The 10,152-nt window shown below is 39.7% G+C and overlaps 1 pseudogene; it reads left to right on the top strand.

Moving 5' to 3' along the window:
* Nucleotides 1-1,544: 1,544 nt before the first annotated feature.
* On the top strand, nt 1,545-2,666 carry LOC115927606 (annotated as a pseudogene).
* Nucleotides 2,667-10,152: the final 7,486 nt, after the last annotated feature.

Here is a 10,152-nt window from a genome sequence, read left to right as displayed (position 1 = left end):
TAGCCTCTTGTCAGTAGCCCTGGCGCTGTTGGAGTCCGTAGTCGACATCAAGGCGAAAATTCAGGAAGACGAGGCGCTTGCGCAAGCCCATCGGCTCGCCAGAATTTTCGCGTTAATATCGACAAGGACTCCAACAGGGCCAGGGCCATCGAGCTCGGGGGGGGGGGGGGGCGGCACGGGGTAACTTTCCGAACGAATGATAAAATGAGAGAGAGAGAGAGAGAGAGAGAAAGAGAGAGGGAGGGAGAGAGAGAGAAAGAGAGCAGAAGATGTGGTCATCTAAATGGTCTTCGAAGATATTCAGGTCGAAATCCATTGAACGAAAGTAATGAGAATTATGTTTTGAATTTAATTCCTTGGTAAGCAGAGGAACTTGTTTTTTCTGTGCATAAATGTTAATTTTACATTTTGTGTATTCAATGACTCAATACAATTCTGTATATTTTATGTGTTTTAGCTCACGCGCGGGGGTCTACAAACAAAACCGATGAAGTGCTGCATACGGAGGATAATCATTGCCAGCCAGTTCTTGTCAATGGTGAATTGATGCCTACAAAGCCAGAGTACATGCCCTCGTTTCCCATCACATTGAAGGGTATTAAACGACATTTCGTTTGCAAGTTATCTGGTGAGTTGTAGGTCTATAGTGATGATCGAAACAATTATGATATGTCAGTCTAACTTGTAGACTAATGTCAAATATCATAACTCATTAAATGTAGAATAGTCATTGAACAACATTATGATTCTTGAACAATAATAGTAATTATACGATTAAGAACCTATTAACGACTCAAATGTATGCATGAGTTAGGAAACCGAGACCTTTCTGTGGTCAGAGAGGAGTCGATAAAACATTGTCAGACGTAGAAATATGCAATAGTAAATAACTGATTGAACAAGGCTGTACAAAGATGGCGCGTGAAAAATCACGATCTTTTCACACATGCCTCGAAGGAAGTTGGATATCTCGGGGAAATAAAAAATGCTGTCCCTTAGACCTTTCTTTTATATGCCAGCCGGATTTCAGTTGGAAAAAGGATGAAATTACACGAGTTTGTGTTCGCTTGTTCTACTCATTACAAATTCAACAATTAATGAGAAATCATTGAAAGGGACAGCGAACAGTTGCTTGGATACTATTTTCTGATGTAGAGGACACTTTTTTTCTTTTTTTTTTTGGTTTCGAAGTTTGAAAATTTGACATTTTGCTCCATGGGGGGGGGGGGGGGGAAGGTAGGTCACTTTTTTAGGTCAGCCGTTGACATAATTTTTTTCTTTTTTTAAATTAATAATTAAATTTTTAAAAAAATTACCAAAGGGGGGGGGGGGGGGGGTTTCATCAAAAATACACACATACAAAATACCAAAGGGGGGGGTTTAATACCCCCCCCCCCCCCCCTGCGTACGCGCCTGGTGGCCATTGATATTTATCGAAAACAGGTTGCGATTGATATCAACTCTTTGTAAGACGGGACCCGGATGTATAATAATTATATCATATTTCTTCTTCAGAATCAACTACTACACAGGACACCACAGCGATGTCCACGAATGAATCCACCACCACACATCCTACCACAACTACTCGTAAGAAAAATTCATTTACAATATCTCTCTCTCTCTCTCTCTGTCTCTCTCCCTTCGCTCTCTCCGTCTCTGTCTTTCTCTCTCTGTCTCTCTCTCTCTCTCTCTGTCTCTCTCTCTCTCTCTACTACTACAATAGACAAATATTTGACGTTTGTAAACTTTCTAAATATGTCTTTTAAGGTGGGTGATTCCAGATTGACGATATATATATTATATACATATATATATATGAAGAGTTTCATTCCAAAAGGAGCTAAATCCATGTTTGTAACTCCGGAGAAAAAAGCCATTGTTTACCAGATTTTGTACAGGCGTCTATGGAAAAGTGATATTAGAAGTTGATTTTTTTTTATAATTGCTCCAAAAATTTAAGTAAATAATTTTGTTCAAAGACGGGTACTAAGGTGAACAATGTTCTGATATCAATAACTCTATTTTCATGAAAAGTGGATTTAGCTCCTTTTGGAATTAAGCTCTTCATATATATATATATATATATGTATATATTATATACGAAATATGTATATATATATATATATATATATATATATATATAAACACGTATTTTTTGCACATAAAACATAATGTACATGTATACATGTAAATATACTCTCGGGGCTAAACCCGAAGACTGCGATCGAGCTTATAACCTTTTGGGCAATGAGGGGTCAAATCATTCGGTAAAATGGGGTGTCTATTTTGGAACAGTCTCACGAGGTCTTTTACCTTCGTTCTTTTTTATTTTGAAAGATGAAATTGAGGGGGAAATCCGGCTGGTTGACGAAACAGCAGATGGAGGCAAGCTTGAGATCTTCCATAAAGGTCAATGGAGGACAGTCTGTAATGACGGTTGGGATGACTCTGCTGCGGAGGTAGTTTGTCGACAGCTTGGATACCCAGGCGATTGGGCTGTAGGCTGGGGTTTTGCTACAAGCGGACGAGTACCCGGCCCGATATACCTTAGACATGTCTGCTGTTCGGGAAATGAATCCAAGTTGACTGATTGCAGGTATGGCGGATGGAGCAACCAAGCCTGCTCTGATGCTGGAGGTGCTGGAGTTTACTGCTCCAGCTAATCCAGAATTTCTTGGCAAATTAGAAATTATGCGAGCCAAATATTGGAATGTAATGGTGACCAGCAGTGACGTAATTGGGAGGGGGGTGGATGCACGGAGGGGCGAGTTTCCCCCTCCCTCATCCGCGAAGCGCGGAAGATTTGACATTTCAATAAATTATTAGAGAAAGAAGACGATTCGTTGTACCGTTCCCAAAAAAAATCCTCGTCTGAATTATGTTTCCCCTCTTCCCGCGTGAAGCGCGGAAGCTTTTACGTTTCATTAATTCATTAGAGAAAGAAGACGATTCGTTTTACCATTCTCGATTCCTAATCCTTGTCTAAATCCCCCCCCCCTCCCTCCCTGCCGCGCGAAGCGCGGAAGCTTTGACGTTTTATTAAATTATTAGAGAAAGAACACGATTCGTTGTACCGTTCTCGACTCTTAATCCTTGTCTGAATTTCACAAATGTTCTTCGTCTACTCCATTTTCTTCCTACGTCCTCTTCCTTTAATACTCCTCTCTTTTTTTGGCTGGCGTTTTTTGGGGGACCACCTACTGCCCCCCCCCCCCCCCCCCCCCTAGCTAAGCGCCTGCGGTCAGATGAACATAATTGATACCTTATCCGTCCCCGGAAGCTCAGGGGTTTAAGGCAATAATTTACGGTCAGATTAGCATTTACGGGTCCGCCTTAGGGCCCTAGGCGGGGTCCAGGGGGCAGAGCCCCCGGAAGCTCAAGGGTTTTAGGCACTCAATTACGGTCAGATGAGTGTCAAGGGGCCCGCCTAATGTCTCTTGGTTGGGTCCAGGGAGCAGAGCCCACAGAAATCAGGGGTTTTAGGGATTCAAATACCGTCAGATGAGCATCTTAGGGCCCTAGGTGAAATCTATGTGGTTTTACGCATTTAATCATGGTCTGATGAGCATATTATGATACCTCATTATAATGTGACATTGGCAGTTAAATATTTTTTCTTTCTTGCTCTCTTTCTTTCTATTTCTCTTTATTATACCTTTCAACAAATTCGGGGGGGGGGGGTGCTCGAGGATCCCGATCCCCGCCGTTCCGCGGGCCCTTTTCTTTTCTTCTTCCTCTTTTGTGTTCCCTATTAGCTCTCCTCTTTTCTCTTTTTTTTTAGCGGGGACGAGGGGGAAGGCAAGGGCCTTTGCCCCCCTCCCCGATCCACAACTTGTTGGCGGGAAAATTTCAACTGATATCCCCCTTCTTTTCTTTTCTTTGTCCCCTTTTTTCCTTCCCTTTATCTCCTCTTTTCCATGTTTCTTTCCCTTTCCTTCCTTCTCTTTTTTTCTAATGGGGGGGGGGGGGGAGGCAACAGCCTGGGAGGCAAGACCTTTTGCCCCCTCCCCCCATCCCCCGATCTCCTTCTTCCCTCTTTTCTTTTCTTCTTCCTCTTCTTTTTTTCCCTTTCTCTCCTTTTTCCCTTTCCCTTCTTTTCCCTTCTCTCTCTCCTTTTTTTTTTTTGCGGGGGGGGGGGGAGGGGGCCAAGGCCCACTCGGCCCCCCTGGATCCGCGCCTGGTTTACTGTCATAACTTTAAACATGAGGGTTAGTGATATGATATCCCCTTTCGTAGATTAATGTATATTAGTTTTGTCCACTGTAAAGACGTACTTGTATTGTTCTAATAGTCAGTAAAACAAATCATCATAATTTCTGCAGTGAGATGCCGATATTTTTATTGAAAAATTCTTCTTGGATGGATACGCATACTCTCGCTAAACCTTTTGTAATCTTTGGGTCAGGTTATGATGTGGATGTTGGAGATTCAGCAGTGTTAAAGGTAATACAAAGTTTTGGTATGGGGTCATGCATTTGGTTCAATTGAACAAATTGGACGCATATGCGGTCCTACAATATTCAGTGATCGTTGTCGCGGTTGAAATCGAGTCTAAAGTGGAATTGTATACTCTTTATGTTGTATAGCTCCCTCTCAAGTTCAAGTTATAAATCAAGCTATAAAACAATGTTTCTTGACTAAAATCTACCGATTAGTTGTTCTTGTTCGGAAATTAGATATCACAACTACATATTCTGAGATTTTCATGTTCGCAGCTACCATTGTACGGCCGTAGGCGATATTTGAAATTTATCAAAATTTACCGGGACCACCGGTAAATCTTTATATTCAATTTTTCTCGAAAGCAGAAGTAGTTTAGGGGCTAAAATTTCGGGTGCTTATAATACATCCACAGGGGCATCCAAATATATTAAAATTGTAAAGAATCACTATCCACCCAATTTTCAAAATTTCCCAAAACTTTGTATTACCTTTAACAATATGTGACAGGCGAAGATGAAAGAGCCGGTTTTAAAGGGATAGTTGAGTTCTGTTGCAGAGGGCGCTACACAAAATAATTTTTTCGTGAGATAATGAAAAACTGAGAGTCAGATTTGAAAAAAACATTTAAATGACAAAATCATCTTTGTTTGATCACAATCGGTTTAGAGACGGCTGAAATGTCCATAAATATAACGATATCTAATACTTGTGTACCACCACAAATATTAGATAATTAGAAAAAAAATCGTCGTATTTCAGCCAATGCCGATGTTGGCTTTTTTGTTGGCATTTTCATGTTAGTTATATTACGCACAACCAGCCGGCACATGTATTGTTATTTTCAATTAAATAATTAATTACCGGTCATCGTATTTTTTGTTAAGTGGAACTGAATTGGTATGATCGTATTGTCTAAATTTCATACATTTTGGGGTCTAGAATTACCTTCATAGCAAGTTTAGGTTCTAAAAGGGCACTATAAATGTCATAGATAAGAATAAGAGCAATAACTATACACTTTGAAGAACTCAACTATCCCTTTAAGTCTTTGCCAATTAATGACAATTTCATTCAAAACCTGCGAACTCCTAAACTTAAAAATGGGGCGCAACGGTTGTAAAGTACGCACAGTTCAGCAAACAAAGAGTGAAAGTTTGCAAAAAAAAAGTTTGTCTACAAATTTAAGAAAATTACGTTGTAAATGTTGCTGGTAGAATATTTAATTTTGATTTTTTAAATTTCTCGCTCTCCACCACTTTGGATATATCGGCTAAAGTTAAACAACTGTTTAGTTAGACACGACTTAAACACGACTTCGTGTCTAAAGTTAGACGGGACTATGCCCCTCTGACACTTGTACGAATTTTGGCTCCCGCATTGCCCCGCATTGAGGCGTGCCAGTGCGTGACATTTAGTTGCACGAAGACCGTGTATCGTTCGTGCAATGCGTAACAACACGACATGCATCGTCCCGTCACGTTTACGGCATACTTACGTCCTACTTACGCCATACCTTACGCCATAATTACGTATTGTTCACGCCATTATGCACGCATTGTCACGACATACTCGTATCACGTATTGCGCATGCGTAGACCATGCGCAAGTAAGGTGAAAACTGTGCGGGAAGTATGCTCAGCTGATGCGGGAAGTAAGCGGAGCCGATGCGCAAATTGTGAGCAATTTATTCGTAAATCCGTCGTGGACTGATCGTAAACATGCGTGCCACTCAGGCATGGGCACGCAACGGTCAGTAACGACACGGGTAGGATACGTATATGATACGCATAGTTCGCGAAGTGTTCACGAAAGCCGTCCACCAAATTTGTCGTGCAAAATTTTTTGAACATTTCGAAAATTCTGCCACGAATTCAAGCCTTGTCCCGCATTGGCCCTCATCCTCCCGCATGTTCCGCGAACGCTTCCCGTTGTGGCAAGAACGTGGCACGAAATAATGCGCAAACCATGCGCGAACCAAAATCGTGCAAGTGTCAGAGGGGCATAGACAGGACGCAGGGCTCCAACTTAGCCGAGTTGCAACCTCGAGTTGTGGCGAGCTGGAGCGATCTTATGGCAAGCCGTTTTGTTATTAATTGATATCAATAAATCAATTCTTTTATAAATGTAATGCTTCCTGGGAGAAATTTCAATTATTAAATATATTTGTAGGTGGAAGCCACAAATATATTTAATAAATCAATTCTTGTTATCAAGAAATAATTTTATGTTGTAAAGCAATGGTAATTCTTGATATCAAGAATTCGATTTCGTGATATCAGGAATTCGATTTCGTGATATCAAGCATTGAATTCTTGATATCAAGAAGTATGTTTATGTTAAAACTGCTTGCCACAAGATCGCGCCAGCTCGCCACAACTCGAGGCTCCAACTCGGCTAAGTGGGAGCCCTGCTTAGACAACTGTTTAGTTAAACAGGAGTTAGACACGACTTCAGAATACGGGCCAAAGTATTTATCCCTATTTAGTATGAACTATACACATTTTAACTTGTTTGTCTTTTTAAAAAATACTCACAGATTTATGTATTTAATGTATTAATCAAATACCATTTTCGTAATGTATTCAGATTAAATGCATATCTTTGTGGAGTGCCTGGAGATAAATGATCGTATTCGTCTGCCGAGGATCATTGTGTTTGGTGGTCGGGGTGCGGATTGCGTGCATTAGTCGTTGCTAGGCTGGACGAACATTAAAGCTTGTCCGGTCTAGCGGCGGCTGATGTTTGCGGTCCGCGTTCTGGCTATTGGAGTGCTTGTCCCTCCTCGGGCGAGTGTGAAAGCTCGTTGGTAATTCCGTTCGATTGCATTTGAGTGGATTGCGGAAGTGACCTATTAGTATCTCATATTATTATGTTAATGTTCTTTGAAAATGTTCTTTGAAAATGTTCATTGTAATTCATGTTCATTTCAGTTCTTAATTGCAAGACACGAAGATCTTAATAAAATCCATTTATCTATCTATCTATCTATCATCTATTTTTACTGTTATTCCTGCTTTGCTGTTGGTTGCTGTAAAATAAGAATGAGCTGTTTTTACGTTATGTGTTACACCTAAAAAGAGAAATTCCTTTTTAATCATTGTGCATTATGTTTTGGAAAAAAATGCTATTAAAATGCGGTTAGAAGAACGTTAACAAAGAGGAACGATTCCAAACAGTGCTAGAGTTTACTGTTATATCTTTCAACATTTTAGCTAGTGATATGATATATCAGAACCCCCTTTCGTAGATTAATTTATATTGATTTTGTCCACTGTAAAGGCGAACTTGTAATGTTCTAATAGTCAGTAAGGCAAATCATCATCAATTATTTGTTTAAAAAAACTTGTCTAAAAAGCACTGTCAATACTCAATAGTCATAAACACTACATGTACATCATATTTCAGTATATTGATAACTTATTTTCTTCAAAAGTGTTGTTCATAGGTGTTGCTGACGATGACGAAGATCTAATCTTCTGATATAGTTTACTGTTTGAACATCAATGTACCTTCGTCAGTTTATTTAATGTTCTGAGTGGGATTCGTTTAAATAAATATATAAGTATCATGTAGAGTGCAAAATATGTTTAATTATAATGAACAGATATGGATTCAGTATTCTGATAATACAGATTGTAGGATATTTTATAATGCTTTCGTAGGAATGGTATATGCCTCGATATGCTTACCATCGGTCGAGACTACATTTCATTTATAAATATGACTTTTCTAATCCAAATATTTGCATTTCGCTGCAAAACGTTTTCCTTTACTTTTATTTCTGCTTTGCTGTTGGTTGTTGTGAAATTAAATTAAGCTGTTTTTACAGTATGTGTTACACCTAAAAAGATAGAATCCTTTGTGATGATTGTGCATTATTACCAAATAATGATATATGCGGTTGGAGGAAGGTTGGCATAGAGGAACGATTTGGAAACAGTAGTCTGTTTTGTACGTTCACTGGTTCATGGCTTTATCATAATATATTCGAAGAACTTTTAATTTCTTTCTGTGAAGAAAAATGCAACATGTAGACACAGAAAATACACATTAGATAATTACAAAATAGCGATAGAACGAGTTTGGTTAATACTCACTGATGTACTCTGATTATCGACATGATGTTCGGGGATTAATTCTGTTACATAATTCATTTAGGCAAACAGTGCAACTCTAAATACTTTCTAACCGTCAAAGTATAGGGTTTTTAATCATTACCACCGAATCTACTTTCGTACACAACTGATATGATTCATTTTTTAATAACTTACGGTCCCCCCCCCCCGGCCCTCCCCCGAAAGAAAAAAAAAGGAAGACACGAAATACCCCCCAAGAAATGAGATGAGCAGAATGGTCGCCATGGAGACCATGCAGGGGTGCAATGAATCGTGTACGACGACACACACATATCATCATTATCTATTCGATGAGCCATGGCATGAACACCTCTATTGTCGAAAAGCGAATTTCTTTCTACTATGATTAGGATAAGTACGTGATCATAAAATTATATATGCAGTGATGAGAAAGCGCAAGCAACTAATAATGTACGCAAAGTGATGTGTATCGATTATTCAAAAACATTTCCCGCCATTCGAGGCCTTTATGCAATGTTAAAATGCAACAACAATACAAGAGGAAAAAAGTAGGAAAATGGCATCCATAGTTGACGACGTCACTTAATCATTAAAAAAAACATGACAAGGATCAAGCTCGATTCAAGTGCTAGCTACTAATCATATTAAAGAAATCACATGTTTCATTTATGAATAATCATGAATTAAAGTGAACTGAGGAGAAACAAAGGAAAAAAGAAAGTAGCCTCCAATAAGAGAAAGACACACGGGAAGAAGAGGAAGAAGAAGGAGACCAAAAGTTTTAAAAAACATAAAAGGTTGAATGGAGTGTAAGACAAGATAATTAATGATATATGAAGAAAATAAAAGAACAAGGGTGAAGGTGGGAGAGCTTGAAGATGAGGGGGAGATGACGAGAGTGTATTCGAAGGAGGGAGGAAGGGATTCGTTGGTGGAAGATCTAGAGAGACAATGAGACAGATATAGAGAGAGACAGGAAGAAAGAGAGAAGGCAAAGAACAAGAGGGACAGATAGACAGAGACAATGAGACATAGAGAGACAGAGAGAGGGGAGAGAGAACCAGAGAGTCGTGAGGGATGTTAATAGGTGTATCCTGAATAGAAACAGTATACCTAGAAATATCATGGTAGTTCTAACATTTTGAATTCACCTCCTGTAAGGATCTTAGTCTGATGTTTAATCAAGTTAGACTACTAATTAAAGAATTCATGTTTGCGAGCCACTGTACGCACGTAAGCATATGGCTCCCACTTTAGCCGAGTTGGAGTCTCGAGTTGTGGCGAGCTTGCGCGAGCTTGAACTCGCGTAAACTCGAGTGAACTCGCTTAAAATTTACAAATATTTATGATATTTGCATGAGTGATCTACGACGTAACATCGAGTTTCCTACGATGGATGTGTAAGTGAACCGAGTGATTAACGAGTCGCGAGAGCTTGGTATGAGTTGCGGTGACCTGTGTACGACTTGTACCGATCTACCAACGAGTTATCAAGATCTTCTAACGAGTGATAAGAGTTTTCTACGAGTCATATACGATCAAGAGACGGGAAAAGCATCATTTTGGCCAGGGGCGGCCAAGCGACTTCCAAAGTTGGAGGAGGGCACCA

This window comes from Strongylocentrotus purpuratus, unplaced genomic scaffold (genome assembly GCF_000002235.5).
Source record: "Strongylocentrotus purpuratus isolate Spur 01 unplaced genomic scaffold, Spur_5.0 spur5_scaffold_20, whole genome shotgun sequence".
Taxonomy (NCBI): Eukaryota; Metazoa; Echinodermata; class Echinoidea; order Camarodonta; family Strongylocentrotidae; genus Strongylocentrotus; species Strongylocentrotus purpuratus.
The sequence above is the reverse complement of the archived record's forward strand: the minus strand, read 5'-3'. Positions and strand labels throughout refer to the sequence as shown.